This window comes from Triturus cristatus, chromosome 10 (genome assembly GCF_964204655.1).
Source record: "Triturus cristatus chromosome 10, aTriCri1.1, whole genome shotgun sequence".
NCBI lineage: Eukaryota > Metazoa > Chordata > Amphibia > Caudata > Salamandridae > Triturus > Triturus cristatus.
In genome coordinates, this window is record NC_140593.1 from 250,469,716 (window position 1) to 250,489,151 (window position 19,436).

A 19,436-nucleotide genomic window follows, 5' to 3' on the forward strand; every position below is an offset into this window, starting at 1 on the left:
TAGCAATTCCCAAATGGTGGTCTAAATGTTCCTTGTGGAAGAAATGCCTGAAGTCCTGTTTGTTATCTGAAAGAGGAGAAACAGAAAAGAAATCTGCGCTTGAAATAAGGAATGTACTAGTTTAATTTTTGATTATGCCCCCTACAATGTTGTCACGTACCCGTCATGCAGAACTGCTTAAGAAATTTAAAACGATACTTTATCATGCATGTGTTAATAAATGATTTGAACCTTTTGGACTTTATTCATGGATTCCAGGATAATGTATATTGCGAAGTAGCACTGATCTGACTCAGAAGCTCATAATATTTTTCTTAACATTTTGGGCTTTTTCAAATTATTCAGGGAAACAAGAGAAAACATATTTAATAATTTAAATATAAAGGGGCAGATTTATGAACCCCTTGCGCCACTTTTGCGTCACTTTTAACATGGGAAAAGTGACGCAAAAGTGGCGCAAGGGGCTCATAAATCTGCCCCAAAGTATTTTTCTGGCGAATTCAGAGGGGTGTTCGAAATTATTATATTGCTAAGAAGTAGGAAGAAGTAAATAACTTTGTACGTCACGAGGTTCCAAAGATTTGTTATTCCTACAACTGGACCGCGGGTTCATATTTTTCAGAAGAAATTTTTCTTCATGAGAACGTTTCCTCCGAATCATGTGGCAAATGTTTCAGCAAACACTTGATTTGAAAAGTACTGTCCAATTCAAAATAGGATTTCATAGGCTTTTCTGATCCAAAATCTTTTTCAATAGATTTGTTAACCTGATTAGGGCTAGTTAAAGAAAGTGTTAGCTGTATGCTAAAGCTTATGTGATAGCAAAACAGAAAAAAAGATAATACAAATAGAGGGACTTTGAGTGTTGATCTCTGTTAGAAATTGGGTTTCTGGTTGGTAAAGGTATGCACCCTGTCCAAGCAGTTACCATAATCCTTGTCAGAGTAGGGAGGCTTAATTTAAGAAGCATGGTGTAAAGTATTTGTTCAACACTTCAAACAGTAAAGCAGTGAAAATACCACACACAAAGATACAATAGAAAAATAGAGCTTATTTTATTGAACAGAACAAGACAAAAATGATAAGAATCTAATAAATATAACCAAAGTTATGCATTTATAAGGAATAAACTGAAGTGTTATGCCTAAAAGCGTAAAGCGCCAACCACGTGCAAGACTGGGTCAAATCCAAAAGTTCAGGCTGACTGCGACGGAGCGTGGGTCAGATACAGCGACCAGCCCTCGGAAACAGTACCTTGGTTTGCAGTTGCATCAACGTCGAGGACACAATGTGAGGAGCAGAGGAGTCAATGTGTCAGCGGCGATCCGTATGATAGAGGGGATGCGTAGGCTCAGAGCTGCGCAAAGTCGGCGATGCGTCGGGAATGGAGGCGATGGAATATTCTTGATCATCGGAGCAGCAGCGATGCATCAGCATTGATGGAGATGAGCAAGTTTCGAGTGGCTAAGCAGCGTTGATGCATGGATGTTTACTTGAGCAGCACTTTATGCCCACTTTCAAGGGACCAGGACAGGATTGGCACAACTTACTAGGGCGACCCTCACGGATGGCAGAGTCCAGGTGCTGTATAGGGTGGTTGGAAGTCTTTGATGTCCCTGAGACTTCAGAACAGGAGGCAAGCAGACAAGCCCTTTGAGTCACTTTGGTTCTGGGTTGATGATATGCAGGTCAAGTCCTTCTCATTCCAAGGCAAGAGAGCAGCAGGCAGCAGGTCAGCACAGCAAAGCAGGAGTCCAGCAGAGAAAAAGTCCAGCAGAGTGGCAGTTCTTGTAGCAAAACAGCAGTCCTTCTTCCTGGCACAATATCCACGGTCCAGAAGTGTACTGAGTTGTTGGTGTAAGAGGTCCAATACTTATACCCAACTGTGCCTTTGAAGTGAGGGACACTTCAAAGAGAGGCCAAAGAAGTGCACTGAGTCCCTGCCCTTCCTGCGCTGTCTCAAGACTCACTAAAGAGGGGTATGCAAGCTTTGTGTGTGGTCAGGACACAGCCTATGGAAGTGTAAGTGAGGCAGTGCTCAGCTCTGCCCCATAAAGGCAGTTAAGGGCCCATTAAGGCCCATCAAGTCACACCTAAGCTCCTATTGTGTGTGAATGTTTAGAGGACTGCACAAAGCCCAACTGTCACCCTCCCCAGACGTGTATTCAGAGGCAGAAAGAAGGTACCAAATGAGTAAAGTAGGAAAAGACCAATTTTCTAAAAGTTGCATTTTCAGAATTAAAATTTTCATTCTACCATCACCATAAGTTATGATTTTAAATTGTGATTCCAGAGACACCAAGCTTGGAAGTCCAATCTCTTCCCAATTCAAAATTAAATTTATAAACTGTAATAAGGTAATCTCAATGTTATTCTATGGGAGAGATATGCCTTGCAGTAGTGAAATTCATATCGGGACATGTAAACCGTAAAAGCAGATGCACTACTTTCTAAATACATTGCACCATGCCCTTTGTGCTGTTTAGGGCCTACCTTAGGGATGACTTATATGTATTGAAAAGGAAGGTTTGGGCCTGGCAGGAGGGTTAACTTGCCAGGTCAACGTGGCAGGTTAAAACTGCACATACAGGCTCTGCAGTGGAAGGCCTGAGACACTTTTAAAAGGCTACTTAAGTGGGTGGCACAATCAGTGCTGCAGGCCCACTAATATATCAAAACAACAATGTCTCAACCGCTAATCATTTAAAAAGACTGTTAAAGGAAGTGCTTCAGTCTTGCAAGGGGAGGGGAAAACAAAAGGAGGGAGACCATAAGATTTAGAAAGAGTGGGTTTTTTCTTTGCAGGTAGTTAAACAGCACTACATTACAAATGGATTGAGGTAACCAAAACAACCAAATGTGCACTGGACGTGCTAGTGGCAGTGAACGGCGAAGTGACACAAGTGATATGGACAGCGTGGAACAGTGAGACACAAATAATTATAAGGGGTCAAAAATATATACAATTGGGATAAATGTAAATACAATTTCAACATTAGTTGCTAATGACTCTGTAGAGGCCACGGTTAACGCTGTTAAGTCGACGGCGTTTTGACCAGTCTAAGTTGTGGTCATCATCAGGACGTTGGTTACAAATTTCTTAAGTAGTGCTGATAACGCAAAGTGAAGTAATTGCTGTTCAAGTAAGCGACAAGTAGAAGCCAATATTGCGGTCGCTGTGTATTGTACTGGAAATACAAACGAATTCCGACTTGGTCGAGGAGAAGAAGGAGGCGCATTGGACCTGGGCGTTAGCAATTGTCGAGGAACAAGCGGCGGCAGTTCGTAATAAAAAACGAAGTGCAGGGTGACGTGCCGTGGCAGTCGGTGGTTTTAATCGTGCTGCAGATGAGAATAAATCAGGAGCGGCGAGTAAAGCGTCTGCCACTAATAGCATTTAATTTGCAGGCCCTGGGCACATGTAATGCACATTACTAGTAACTTATAAGTAAATTAATTATGCCAATTGTGGATAAGCCATTGTTACCATGTTTTAAGCAGAGAGCACATGCCCATTAGCACTGGTTAGCAGTGATGAACTGCCCAGAGTCATTAAGCCAACTGTTAGCATTGATAAAATCTATGCCAATGTTTAGAATGATACATTTGTGCATAAGAACGAAATTGCATTGGTATTATCAATTTCACCCATCATGAACTCGCTATCCACCCTGAATCAGAAATACGTGGCCAACCAGTCTCTGCGACGTAGGTCTGAGGTTACTGATTGATAGGTCACAGGTGGGGTGGCATGTAGCCGGCAGACAACTACATGAACAGGCAACTCAGGTCCATCCCCCAGCATAAGAGCAGAGACACAAATATGGTCCAGGGAGTTTAGCCTCAATAAAGCACACATGGCGAGAGGGGTGCGTGCATTCCCGAAACTCCATAAAGTCAGATGTCACATGAAGTTACAAACACACAGCCAATCAGGACACAGTACACACACATTGCGTACATCTGGACACGTTACCCACTGGCCTACACTGTTTCCACGCAATCAATCAATCAATCAATCAATCAAGAAATTTGTATCGCGCACTACTCACCCGGAAGGGTCTCAAGGCGCTTGGGGGAGGGGGGCTGCTACTGCTCGAACAGCCAGGTCTTGAGCTGCCTCCTGAAGGCGAGGTGGTCCCGGGTCAGTCGCAGGTGGACGGGCAGGGAGTTCCATGTCTTAGCCGCCAGGTAGGAGAAGGATCTTCCTCCGGCGGTGGTTCTCTGGATGCGAGGGACGACGGCGAGGGCGAGGGCGAGGTTCGCGGATCGTAGCTGGCGGGTGGGCGTGTAGAAGGTCAGTCAGTCGTTGAGGTATCTTGGGCCCAGGTCGTGGAGGGATTTGTGTGCGTGGGTGAGGAGTCTGAATGTGATCCTCTTGTTGACAGGGAGCCAGTGCAGGTCTCTTAGGTGGCTCGAGATGTGGCAGCGTCGGGGGACGTCCAGGATGAGTCGGGCGGAGGCGTTCTGGATACGTTGAAGTCGTTTCTGAAGCTTGGCTGTTGTACCGGCGTAAAGGGTGTTTCCGTAGTCTAGTCTGCTGGTGACGAGGGCCTGGGTGACCGTCTTCCTGGTCTCGATCGGGATCCATCGGAAGATCTTGCGGAGCATGCGAAGGTTGTGGAAGCAAGCTGAGGATATGGCGTTGACTTGTCTGGTCATCGAAAGGGAGGAGTCCAGGATGACGCCCAAGTTGCGTGCGTGGTCCGTTGGTTTGGGTGCGGTGCCTAGTGCCGGGGGCCACCAGGAGTCGTCCCATGCGGAGGGCGATGGTCCCAGGATGAGGACTTCTGTCTTGTTCGTGTTCAGCTTCAGGCGGCTGATGTTCATCCATTCGGCGACGTCTTTCATTCCTTCGTGTAGGCAGACTTTGGCGGTGTCGGGGTCTCTGGTGTGGGAGAGAATCAGTTGGGTGTCGTCGGCGTAGGAAATGATGTTGAGGTTGTGTTGGCGTGCGATGGCAGCGAGGGGTTTCATGTAGACATTGAAGAGGGTGGGGCTGAGCGATGATCCTTGCGGGATGCCGCAGATGACTTCGGTGGCTTCAGAGCGGAACGGAGGGAGGCGTACTCTCTGTGTTCTGCCGGAGAGGTAGGAGATGATCCATTCCAGGGCATTTCCTTGGATGCCAGTGTCGTTAAGGCGTTGGACTAGGGTGCGGTGGCAGACGGTGTCAAATGCTGCGGAGAGGTCTAGGAGGATGAGTGCCGCTGTTTCGCCGTTGTCGAGCAGGGCTCGGATGTCGTCGGTGGCTGCGATGAGGGCGGTCTCGGTGCTGTGGTTTGCTCTGAATCCGGACTGCGATGGGTCGAGGGATCCGTTCGTCTCGAGGAAGGCGGCTAGTTGCTTGTTGACGATCTTCTCGACGACCTTCGCGGGGAAGGGAAGGAGCGAGATGGGGCGGAAGTTCTTGAGGTCGGTCGGGTCCGCTGTTGGTTTCTTCAGCAGTGCGCTGAGCTCGGCGTGCTTCCAGCTCTCCGGGAAGGTGGCTGTGTCGAAGGAGGTGTTGATGATGTTTCGGAGGTAGGGTGCGATGGTAGCGGCGGCCTTGTTGAAGACATGGTGGGGGCACGGGTCGGTCGGCGATCCGGAGTGGATGGTGTTCATCATGCTTGCCGTGTCTTCGGGGGTCACCTTGGTCCATGTCTGGAGGGTGGCAGCAAGGTGTGTTGGTTCGACCGATGGGTGCGGGGGTGGAGCGCCGAAGCTGATGTGGATGTCGGCGATCTTGCGGTGGAAGTACGAGGCGAGGGAGTCGCAGAGGTCCTGCGAGGGAGTGATGTCGTTGTTGCCGGTGCTGGGGTTGGAGAACTCTTTGACGATGTTGAAGAGCTCCTTGCTGTCATGGGCGTTCTTGTCCAGTCGCTCCTTCAGGGATGTCTTCTTGGTGGTGCGGATGAGCTGGTGGTGTCTCCGGGTGGCGAGTTTGAGGGCGGTCATGTTGTCGGCTGTTTTGTCGATGAGCCAGGCCTTCTCGAGGGTGCGGCAGGTCTTCTTAGAGTCCTTGAGTTCGTCGGTGAACCAGGGGGCCTTCTTGCTTCTGGGTCTGGTGGGTGGGTTCTTCATCGGGGCGAGGTCATCGGCACAGGAGGTCAGCCACTGCGTGAGGTCGAGGGCAGCTGTGTTAGAGTCCGTTGTTCTGCCTGGTGGGTTCTGGCTGAGGGAGGTGGTGAGCTGGTCGACTGTGATCTTGCTCCAGTTTCTGTGGGGAACCTGCTTCGGGTGGTGGTGGGTCGTGTTCTTTAGGAAGCTGAAGTGGACGCAGCTGTGGTCAGTCCAGTGAAGTCCGGTGGAGTGGCTGAAGGTGACGTGCTTGCTGGATGAGAAGAGGGGGTCGAGCGTGTGGCCGGCGTAGTGGGTGGGGGTGTTGACCAGTTGCTGGAGTCCGAGGTTGGCGAGGTTGTCCAGCAGGGCGGTGGTGTTGCGGTCGTTGTTGTTCTCCAGGTGGAAGTTGAGGTCCCCTAGGAGGATGTAGTCGGCGGAGGGGAGGGCGTGAGGGCTGATGAAGTCCGTGATGTCTTCGCAGAACTGTGTGCGCGGTCCAGGGGGTCTGTAGATGAGGGTGCCTCTGAGGGTGGTCTTGGGGTCAGTGTGAATCTGGAAGTGCAGGTATTCGGCGGCGTTGAATGTGTCGATGGAGTCAGTCGAGATGCGGATGGTACTTTTGTGAACGATGGCGATGCCTCCTCCGGTCTGGTTGACGCGTTCCTTCCTGATGATCTTGTAGCCGTCCGGGATGGCTATGGCGATGTCGGGGGCTGAGGAGGCGTTCATCCAGGTTTCCGTGAGGAAGGCGATGTCTGGAGATGCGGTGTCGAGGAGGTTCCAGAGTTCCACGGCGTGTCTGTGGACGGAGCGGGTGTTGAGCAGGATGCACTTCAGGTGGTTGCTGTTGTCCGTCTTGGTGGGTGCGGTGCCGGTGCGGAGGCAGGAGAATTTGCAGGATCGGCAGGCGAAGGGTCCATGGGTGTGTCGCGGTGATGCTTGGTGGCACCCGGGGGTTCGGGCGGTGTTGAGTGCGATGAGTGTGGCGGCATCGTAGGTCCTGCGGGGCGGGTGGCGGACGCGGGGGCCAGGGGGTCTGGTGCTGGGCGCGGGCCAGGCGCGGACGGGCGCAGACGGGCTTACCTTTGGCGCACCTTCGGCGCTCAGTCGGCGCTCCCGCTGCGCGCGTCCGCTGCGCGGTCGCTGAGGGGGCGTCATAAGTAGGAGCCGGTAGGGAGGGTCAGGCGGGAGGCGGGAGGCGGGATGACCAATGTGCGAGGAGGGGGGGCGGGGCTCCGGGGCAGCGGCGGGAAAGCAAGGAAGTGACCGGGGCAGCGGGGCCAGTGAGAAGTGAGGAGCGGGAAGGCATAAGAAGTGGAAGGCGGACTGTGGGCAGAAGCGGAGGGCTGCGGAGAAGAAGAGGTCAGCGGTAGCCGTCAGCGGTCTGGCAGCAGGTGAGGCAGCAGGTGAGGCAGCAGGCAGGCGAGCGGCAGAGCAGCGAGGAAGGAGCGTCCGCCTGTGAGGTCACAGGGGTCGCAAGGTTGAGGCCGACCTGCATTTGTTATCAAGGGCCTTATTTCTGACTCCACAGACAAGGCTTGCATTCTTTTACTAAAAAAGGATCTATGGAAGTTCTTTATGGTTCCCAAACAAATGTATAAAACCATGTTAAGATTAATTGTACTTTGGGACAGTCCTCAGACCTGCTTCTGTAACTGTGCTCCTGGAAAGTGCTTAATGAAACCAATTATTCCTGTTTTGCAAAACGCCTCTTATCTCTTGTTTTTTCAAGAAAAATGTATATTGGAGCAACACAAACAAAACAAATTCTGAAATAAGGGAAGGAGGAAGGCAAAAGGTTTGGGGGTGACCCTACAGAAAGTGCTATTTCCAACAATCTCCCAGTTTACCTAAAGCCATAATTAGCATTTGTCTACTTATGTTGTGACTTCGTTGTAGGTCATGGGCAATGTACACAATTTATACTGCTTATGTACACGTTTTAACATGTTTGTGACCAGCAAGTCCAGCTATGTTTGTGAGGTGCACAAATGGCAGTGACCGTGAGGTTTGCACTATTGCACTATGCTACCTGTGCATATTACTGGCTAGCAAATGTAATTTTTTCAAACTGGACTTCATGAAGATGAATACCAAGGCATGCTGGCGGTGACAGTAAGTTGCTTTGCTTTGCTTTACTTCCATGCCTATTTCTGAGCAGCCAACATGAGGTTTTACAAACCAAACTTCTTGAGTGTGTTCTCTTATTCAGGATGGCGGAGCCATGTCTAACATGATGACATGGAGGAGTAAGAGGGAAAACTTTCACAGAAACCTTCTTCTTTATTTGTGATGCACTTCAAGGAACGCCAACAGAACTTTCAGGTCCTTGGTGGATTCAAACTTGCAACTGTCCACGTGGTCTCCGTTATTTGTGCCCAGGCCCGAGTGCCTAATCCTTACAATTAAGGTGGCATCAGCGACCTCTTTTTCTGTCAGGCTGGAAGTCTTTAGGGGAGTTTGAAGTGGCTGTTATGTTCTAGGAGAAGTAAGGGCAGAGGGAGGCCATGGAGACTGAAAGAGATTTGTGCTGGAGGGCTGAGACCCTACCTCACACAGATTGGCCAGTCCATGTTGATGGCCATTTCCTATTGGCATTGATCCTGGGAGCTGGTTGGGGTGCCACTATAGGAAATAATGAGGCATGAAGGGGCAGAGGCCTAGAGTGGCATGTCTCAAAGGGTCCCTTGAAGCCAGGCAAGAGGCAATGGATTAGTCTAATGGCCAACACCACTGGTTCCCAACACTGAGCTCAGAGAAGGGGAGTCAGACCACTTTGTCACAGGTGCTGTAGCAGAGGTAATTAAATTGTAAATTTGATACTTGTATAGCGCACTACTCACCCGCAAGGGTCTCAAGGCGCTTGTACGAATACCGCTGTGGAACCCATCCTGGCTTTCCCTGTGAGGCGTCCACTCCTGGGCACCCCCAAGGTGGAGGCCAGGCATCCTTAGCGTTGTGGGGGCCGCTGTAGAGATTAAGCAAGCTATTGCCCAGAGTTGCAGAGTGGGACTCCATGATTGGAATAGGCACGAGGCGAGAATTATCAGGTCCGTGGAATTTTTGAGCCCAAGACCCGCCGAGGCGGGGAATTGAACCCTGGTCCCGGGCTAGACCTCTGCATCAGGGTCTGCCGCTCTAATCATTGAGCCACACTTCTCCAATTATGAAAAAGAAGCTATGAAAAAGAAGCAGAGAAAGTGCCACAGCTGAAGAGAGAGCACAGGAGTCTGATGCATAGAGATCAACTAAAAGAAATAACATGAGGTAAGGTGTTAGACAAAGGATAGCTGTAGTTAGAGAGGGTTGGTGGGGGCAGACATCGTTTAGGACAGGACAGGCACAGAAGACCCTAACCACATCCTACTTACATAGCGTTGTCATTGTGTGGGCTGCCACATTGTTTGACATGCTCTTTGTGAGGTGGTGCATGTGCTTAGTCGCCAGGTGGTGTAAGTGTTTAATTTATTTTAATTTCACAGTTATAATTTCCATTATTTGACATAATTTATAGAACGCAGAAATGAATGATTTAGTTTCATAGAGGCATAAAGGGAAAATTAGCATGGACCTACCGCTATCCTGTTTCATGTAAGTGTATGTGCATCTGTATGTGTGTGTGGTTGGGGGTGCCTGTGTGTGTTTACTTGTGCATGTATGTGAGTATGTGTGCATGTCTTGGCAAAGCTAATAGATCTGCTCCAATGTAATAATGCACGAAAGCAGCAGTGGCTACCTCTATTTGAGTGAGTTAGCACTTTAAAACCACAGCTATTGGCTTGGTAAATTTCTCAACATCTGCTTTCAATCAATACAGAATACTTCAAGTTAATTAAAAACAACACACCCAGGCTTACAGGCTTTGCAAATGCTTGCCTTTGAAACTTTTGCCAACTCTGTGACGTGGGCACTGTTGTCGAATTTTGAAAAATGTCACGAAAATGGAGCTGATAAATGGTCACTATCCACTAATGAGGTAAGACAAAGAAGACCAATTTAAAGATGCAAGTAGTAAACAAGTATTGACAAATCCTTCAGGTCTGAGTTTATGAGCAGAAACATAGCATTAGCACATTAAAGCCAGCCAGTGTAAAAAATAAAAGGCAGTCTGTAATGAAGGCTCACTTGCCTCTATTAGAGTCCTATTTTAGTTTCTTTGTCACACAAAGGGCCTGATTTAGATCGTGGGGAAGGGTTACTCCGTCATAACGGTGACGAATTTCCCATCCGCCGAAATTTAAATCCCATTATATCCTATGGGATTTATATTTCACCGGACGGGATATACGTCACCCTTGTGACGGAGTAGCCCATCTGCCGAGATCAAAAGCAGGCGCAAAGTCAAATGGGATCTGACCTCTAAGACACTCTTGCCATCTGACCATCATGTGTCATAGAAACAAGGCTGTAATGAAAGTAAGGGTGCCTTCATTAAAGACAGCTTTCATGTCAGCAGCACTAGTGACAAGCCGCCCAGAGCAAGAAGTGGCCACTATGAGTAAAGATAAATAAACCAAGAAAACAGTGGCTCAGGAGGGAGGAATCAATGGAGGTGAGGGTGGGAGGAATAAGGAGTGGCACGCAGGGGAAGGAGGGAGGGGAGATGTTTCCTTTTTTTTTTACATATTGAGATGGGCTGACTTCAAAATGGTGGTGAAGTATCATGAGATTGGGACTGGCGTGTTGGGTCATATGCCCTGATATGTCAAAAATAAAAGACAATAGAGAGGCCATTACAAGGTCAGGTTCAAACATGAGCATTTACAAAAGTTTTTAAAAGGACTACTCCATGAAAGAAAAAAAACGGATTGAATTGGCTATGAAATGCAAACCTTTGTAAAAATACAATGTGACAAACTGCGATGCAATGAGTGTCATTTGAAATGTAGCCTTGCAATGCATGCACTTGTTTGGAGGCAGAAGGATACACAAAAACAGCCACTAGTATCAAGTAAGAGAGTGATACTCTATTGGGATAAGCCAAGTAATGAGTGACACGGTTTCAAGCGAATGGCAGAAAGAGGCTGGTCTAAACAAGCTACAGATTGATGTGGGTGGACCCAAAGCCCACAGTAAGTGTATTAGAAACAGTAGGTCTGTTTCAAAGCCATGCTGTGAAAATCCAGACTTAAAATACTCTTGAGACAGAAGACAGATAAATCAGTATAATACATTAAGAGATGCATTTGTCTTCTCAGCTCTTGATATGTAATGAATTGAAATGCGTGAACCAATCTGAATAATAATATTTATTATGGACCCATTTCCATTCCATTCTGTTCACCTATGTCATATGTGTCACGACTGATAGGTATCAACCCTATATCAATCAGTCTCATCCTTGTCCAAAAAAAGCACAGTACATCTGAATACAAGGCCATTTCTCATGTGCATGGGAGTATAATCATCCTCGGATGCATTCTCATCCTTATTAGGCCTCATTAATTTCATCCTTATTGAGCTCATTTGTTAGGTATAGTTTAAATCTGTATGGCACAGATGTTTGGGACCCACATCTAGACATACCTGAGTTTGACTTCCTTAAGCAGCAAAAAAGTGATAGATGAGAAATCTTGAATGAATCTAAACCTCTGGGAATAGCTTTTGAAGACGCCTTCTATCAAAGGAGAAAGTACAACCAAAGCTATTAGGTCATTTTTCATCTGTACAGTATTGCATACAATCACAGGTACACCTCAGCACTTAAATGACTTCATCAATGAGTCCCTGTGGTGTACCACCCTCTAGTTTTACTCTTGAACCAATTTATCACTATTTTTGCATTTCATGTAGATAGCAAAAACAAAATGGTGGGTGGAAATGCTTATATCAATCTGTATAACTGGAAAATATATGGGTGCAATCCATTCTAGCATTTGTTAGCTTGATTAGGTAAGCTTCCAAAGTTGTTTGTGGGCCATGGACAAGCTCATGTGAGCATTTTCCATTTTACACTCTAGTGTTCTTCCCAATATAAGTAACTTGGAAACCCTGCACTATTTATTTCACTGGTCATAGTATGGAAACTTCCAAATTGCTCTAGTGTGTTTTCCTTTAATATATTCACTATGAATGTAAAACCAATGGGCCATTTACCCACATTCTCCTGTGCCAGTGTCTTAGGAGTTCTATGTCACTTTTCACTCTCCTTTCATACATAACTGCATTATAGCACAGTGCACAGTTTTCCTTTATCAGACATTTTCTCTTTTACTAGAAGAGTTTCAGGTATATTTAACAAACTGACTGAATTATAACTCTTTTCATGAGCAAACAATATTTGAATCGAGTGCTAGGACTTTGCAAAGTTACCTTACAAAGATAATCCATTTGAATAACTCCATTCTAAATAGATTTTAGTTCTACCTCTAACTGGAGTGGACTATCGCAATTGTGAACTATAAGAAAGTAGGTAGTTAGTTGCAAAAAAGTGGGTCTTTCACAAAGCATAAGATTGCAACCTTCCATCTACTGGGAACCAAGTACTCCATTGTAGTAAGGCAGAGCAGTCCATAGCCTACTAGGGGTAGGTGTGTGGCTGTAACTTCCGTCCTCTGGTATGCAACAAACAGCACCCGATAAATCATTGTCCAGTCAGTGCTTTAGCTTAAAAAGGAAAAGCATGGGGGCGTGGCCGGACAAGATGGCCTGGTAGACGTGTCTAACCTCGGCTCCCGGTCCGCACCCAAATCCCGGAGGCAGCAGCGCCATCAATTCAGCTCAAACCGGCCCAATGCGACCCTCAACAATTGGGGAATACTATAGCGGACCAGCGGAGGACATGTGGCATGGCCCCGCTGCTCAGAAGAGCTGAGTTTGAAGTTGGGAGCGGAGGGACGGAGCCCCGGCCGCCACATGACGGTCGTAACGGGGAAATGAAAGAGAAACCCTGGAAGATGTGCGGCCCCCGCGATAATCCCAATAGAGAATATGAGGGCTTATTCCGGTTTCCGACTCCAGCAAACTCCTACAAAGAAACGCGGCTCATCAGATAGGGTCGGATTGACGTACACCCACGCGACTGCGGAGCTCACAAAATGGCGGCTGCCATCTACGAGGGAGCGGAGATCACTCGCTAGCGGTGTTGGCTGCTGGGAGACCCACCGCTTCACAGTGGAGCCTGCCCCGAAGCACCAATTTCGGGAGCGACGAGGATCGCACCATGGCTGGAGGCCTCTGACAGCAAACCGCGGGAGAGCAGAAGTGAGGTGTCCGTTGGTGGCAGCGCAGGGTGGTCAGAGTTGCTTACTACGCTACAAGTGAGTGAGGGGAGACAAAGAAGAGGCCTTTGGTGAACTAGACCTGGAGGGAACTGCCAGCCTGCATGGCTTACCACCCAGAGAAGGATCGGTCGGGTACGCCTAACTTCAACATGACCGCCAGAGCTACAGTGTTCTCATAGGACTACGAGGGTGATTCCGAAGTGTCCCCCCCTCTGAGGACCCTGTCAACCCATAACACGGCGGGAATAGGGGAGAAGTTCAGGGCCCTGCGCCCCAATTACAGCAGTATCTGCATACAGGACCCTCCTGGGGGCTCCAGGGGGCAGGGGGAAACGACCCTGGTGACGGTGCCTGCTACATCTCGATGTTCCTAAAGGGTTGAAGGAGCGCATAATACAGAGCCGGAGCTCAGGCCCCTACCCTGATGTAGATAGAGAGGTTAGGGGAGAACTTCTCTTGCGACCACCGCCACACCCACAAATACAGGCAGGCATTGGCAGATGCATCTATGCCACCAAAGAAGACGCCTGCTAAGCTCTCAAATTTTTTCCCGCCAGCTGAGAAACGACAAGCATCGGCTCAGGAACACTCCACTGACAGCATGGCGCTCACGAGAGAAGACCTGTTAACATCACTACGAGACTTTAAAACAGAGTGGCATGCAGAGCTAAACCAAGATATCAAGGCCTCCATAGAACAACTGAAAACAGACCTGACTACACGGGTAGCGACACTCCAGCAAGACGTGGACTCAGTCGGCACGAGAGTGCTGGATCTGGAGACCCACACCCAGGAAATGGATAAGCGATCCACAGACACCCAGGAGCAACTACAGGATCTGCAGAATCAATTACAGCTTGCACTGCTGAAGTCAGAAGACTTAGAGAACAGGGCCAGGCGGGAGAATATAAGAATTTGTGACCTGGAAGAAGGGGCGGAAGGGCAAAACCTCGAGGCCTTCCTGGAAGGACTTTTTGCGGAAATTCTCAGCCCACGGCAGCCCAAAATTAAGCTGGAGAAAGCGCACCAGGTGGGGGGGCTACCCACTGGAGATCGCCGCAGACTTTGCGATGTCCTTGCAATGTTCCACTCCTTCAAAGTAAAAGAAACCATGCTTCAAGAGGCTCGGACAAAGAGTGACATCGCCTTCCAGGGTTCGTTTAGCCCCGGCCAAGTTGGCGAGGAGGCAACAATTCTGACCTATTACCACAAAACTCCGCGAGGAGCGCATAAGGTACCGGTGGACGTACCCCTTCGGATCGAGCTTCGAATTCAAGAATAAGATGCGTCATATCACGGAGTTCGAGGAGGGAATGAGAATACTGGAACTCGATCCTGGAGAAGTGAGGACTGTGCTTGATAAGCCGAGGGCAATGAACGAGAAACCCAGAGAAACCACCAGTGGAGTGCAAGTCTGAAAATGATCGAAATCACGAGGAAAGCTGGGGTCAGGACTGTCGATGACCAGAGGCCGTGATTGCTTACAAAGATAGAGGCCTTCTCTGAGACTGTACCACCTTTGGATCCGTGGAGTGGGGCCAGAATTGCTAAGTAAGGATGAACACTAGACCACGCTCCACAGGCTCTATCCAGGTAACAAGGAGTGAGCCGTCCCGGCGACCAGAATCCTGAGACGGGGGCATAACAAGATTTATGGGACATTAGCTGAAGCCCTGTTGGAGGATGGCATATACCGATGAATTCATGTACACAGAACGATGGCGAATATTGATGATATCATCAGATGGGCGTGGACGGGACTCCAGCTGAGTCTCCTACCGACATGTTCCACACCGGTGACGATCCAGGCTTCATCCACCATAACCGGTTGTTGGTATTGTTGGGGGGTGTTATTTTATGTTTATTAAGGAGGGAGAGGGTGGTGGGACACGGTGGTGGCTTATGGGACACAGAGGGTGGGCTGGAGCAGTTACATGTCTAGTATGGCTTGTATATGGGGCTGTCATGTTCTTAAAATGCATACTGGGGGGCACGGATGGGCGGGCGTGGGAAGAGGAGGTAAATTCCTATTGACAAGATGGTAATTACGATTGCATCATGGAACGTTAGGGGCCTTAATTCACCGCAGAAAAGGCAGAAAGTATGGAAATACCTCACAGATCACCATTTTGATGTAGTGGCGCTCAAACAGACTCACCTTCAGAGATGCAACAAACAGGCTTAAACACAAACAATATCCCCTTATCTATAGATCCTCAGCACTTACCAAACACCAGGGGGTGGCGCTCCTCTTTCACTCAACGAAATTTCAACCTCTGGACATCCACTCAGACAAAGAAGGCAGGATGGTCTTGGTAAAGGGTTCCCTAAGGGGCACATTATGCACCTTTGTTGCCACATGTGCACCTAACATGAGCCAAACAAGCTTTCTCAAGCTTCTGCTAGACACAATAGACCACTTTGCGAAGGTCATATAATTCTGATGGCAGACTTTAATCTCACATGGCAACCAGACATCAATAGCACTCAATCACACAGACGAGACACTGGCTTCTTCACTGCAGACTTACAGCAAAGAATGATTGCCTTACGTCTTCGAGATGCATGGCAGACCCAGCACCCACAGACCAGAGATTATACGTTCTACTCCCATGTACACCACACTTACTCCTCCTTAGATTATATTTGTATTAGTCAAAGACTACTGGGCACTCTTCAGGAAGCTAAGATCTTTCTCCTCTCCCTCTCGGATCACTGCCCGTTAGCAATCTGCTTACAATGGGGTGCAGCTTCCACCATGACCCCTAAGTGGTATTTCCCAGTTTCCCTCACATGTGATAGGGTACTCCGAACTGAGCTTCGAGAAGCGATCACAGAATTTTTCAACAAAAATAGGCCTGAAGACACTTCCCTGAGCATTAATTTGGATGCCTTTAAAGCGGTCCTGTGGGGTAAATGTATTGAGCTTAACTCCACCCTCAATAAACAACGGGCACGGGAAAGGTAGAACCTAGAGAAGGAACTGGAACAGGCGTAACTATCACACAAACACAACCCCTCTAGTGTTACACTGCGCCCCCTTACAGCTTTCCGCGGTAAACTAAAGGCCACCTACAACAATAGGGCAGAATACACCCTTTTAAAACTCCGCCACCCCTCTTTTACGCATGGGAATAAAATAGGTCGACACCTGGCATGGCAACTATGGAAGAAATGTGAGAGGGAATATATTGGAAGCCTTCGTGGTGGGAATGATGAGCCAATCAAAAAGGATGGGGATAAAGCTGACCTCTTCCGCGCCTTCTATGAGTCACTGTACACCGCGAGATTCATCTCTGCAAGACAACTATCTACGGCCCCTGCGGTTCCCTCGTATTTCACAAGCCATGAATGATCAACTCACGGCCCGATAACCATGGAGGAGGTGGGCGAATCCATCGCAGCCCTTAAACTACATAAAGCCCCGGGACCAGACGGCGTCACAGCCAACTTTTAAAAAACCTTTGCCCCCGACCTTATTCCCCATCTCACAAGCCTTTTCAACCAGATGGCGGAGCTAGGAGAGGTGACCCCTTCGATGGCCGATGCGGTCATTACGGTTATCCCTAAACCTGGTAAGAATACACAATTATGTGCCTCTTACCGCCCTATAGCGCTCCTCAACTTAGATGCAAATCTCTACTCTACTATCTTAGCGAACTGGATTCAAGACCTAATGCCTGATTTAGTCCACCCCGATCAATCTGGTTTTATCCAAGGCTGGCAAACACATGACAACATCCGGCGCACAGTACATCTCATCGTAAAAGCCATCAAATGGGGAATGCCAGCGGTCTTGGTGGGACTTGATGCCGAGAAGGCCTTTGACCGGTTGGATTGGGCATTTCTCTTTCGTGTTCTTCAATCTTTTGGCTTTGCCGATAAATTCATTCACATGATCCAGGCCAATTAAGCACAGTCACTAGGGTACAGGTTAACGGAGTGACGTCGACTCCCTTCTCCCTTTCGAGAGGCACTCGGCAGGGGTGCCCTCTGTCACCCTGTTCCTTGCATTAAGCATGGAGCCCTTTGCAATGTCCATTAGAAATAATTTGGCGATACAGGGGGATTTCCTTTGTGGGAGAGGACTACAAAAGTTCACTTTTTGCAGACGATGTACTCCGCTCACTTGCAGATCCGGCTCAATCCCTTCCAGCATTAGAAATTGAACTAGCCAAGTTCGAGGTGGTAGCCGGCTTTAAGGCTAATCTAGACAAATCCTATGTTCTTAACCTCACTTTGGTGGACAATGAAGCACGGACCCTCCAGGCTCAGTCCCCCTTACAGTGGACTAGCCACTCGCTCCAGTATTTGGGAATCTAATTAACCCCACGGTTGGAGGGGCTATATAAAGCAAACTTTCCGGCGGCCCTCCAGCAAATTGAAAAAGATCTCCAACGATGGAAGCCCCTATTCATCTCTTGGCTTGGCCGCATTCATGCTATTAAGATGACACTGCTGCCCAAATTATTATATCTATTTCAAGCCCTACCTATCAATCTTGATGCCACCTTTCTCCCTAAAATTAAATCGTTATTCACACAGTTCATATGGCAACGGGTGCGGGCTCATTTATCCTTCAACATTCTGCAGCGCCCTAGAGCTAAAGGAGTGGGGTTACCTGACATTGGGCTGTATTACAAAGCTACCCAACTGTGAATTGTGATAGAATGGTTTAAAAAGGAATCAGGGAAACACTGGCTCCATATGTATAGGGGAGTGGCAGGGAGGACAATATGGGATTTAATTTGGAAAGCCAAGAAAGATCGCCCCGCAAACGCATACATTAGCACCCCCACCCACACTGTTCTGAACGTTTAGGATTCTGTGTTGGGGGCGAGGGATGGACCACATTCCCCTCCCTGTACACCACGATCCACTTTAATCCAGCCTTTCTGCCAGCTCTCCATGAAGGCCCATTTGATGCCTGGAGAGAAGGAGGCTGCCTCATGCTTGATCATCTGTTCCACAACCACAACATCCTCACTTTTGATAGTTGCAGAAGGGATTTCCACTTACAACCAGAGGAACACTTTCATTACTTTCAACCCCTCAAGTACACGAACAAGCTACAAGGGAGAAAACGGGATTTGAGAAATATGTTAGAACGATGGGCTCCATGAGAGGAGTGATCTCTTTCCTCTATAACTACTTGCTCTCCAACACCCACTCCGCCCAACCACGTTACATGTCTATGTGGGGGGGGATATTGCAGCGCGATATTTAGGATAGAAAATGGATGGCACTATGGTCCAACGTATCTAAGTTCAATCACTGCCTAGAACTTAGAGAAGCACACTTAAAAACATTAATGGACTGGTACTTGGTACCCCCCAAACTCAAATGAATTTTCCCGAACACGACTGACCGCTGTTGGAGGGGGCTGTGGTTTACTGGGGGACTTCCAACATATCTGGTGTTACTGCCCCACCATTTGTCCTTTTTGGGAAGAAATCCTCTATAGAATTATACTATCATCCAATAAGGTATTGCGCTTACCAGAAAGTTATGACTGGCAATCGTATTCCTAGAGTAAAGAGACAGGATATCGTTGTATGAGACACGATATAAGCACATAAGGGCCAAAGAAACCTGCTCAGCCCAACATATAGTAATATAAGTACTGGTAGTGATGGCTGGGTGGTAAGGAAATCGCATGATGTCTCTGCGTTCCGAGAAACATGAAGAGTTCCATTCCTCGGACCGCCTAGACGGCTAGACTACATGCGTAAGGGTAGGCTGAACCGGAGCTAACTGACTGAAGTTCCTTCTCTCAACGCTTATTTTTCTTGCTTTGACAGTCCTTTCCCTTAGTTAATTACACCGCTTTCTCTCAGTGATTCAACGCGCAGCCCACGATACCCTTGGGGGTTTCCTGGTATCTTTTCACACTAACGCTACCGTACATTTGGGATGGCAGCCTCTATATCTTACAGTAATACATTATTTACCTAAATTTGTGTCTCTGTCTTGTTGCTGTCACCGCCGCCACCACCACCGGAGTCAATTGCAGGCATTTCCTGGTCTCGTGGGGGAGGCCACTGGAGGACCACAAGCCCCAGCAGTCCCAGCGGCGCACACACCACCAACTCCGCAAGGAAGCACCAGGAGGCCCTTAATAGAACCACAGGGCTACCACAGCACGGGACGTGAGCGGGTGTGCCCAGG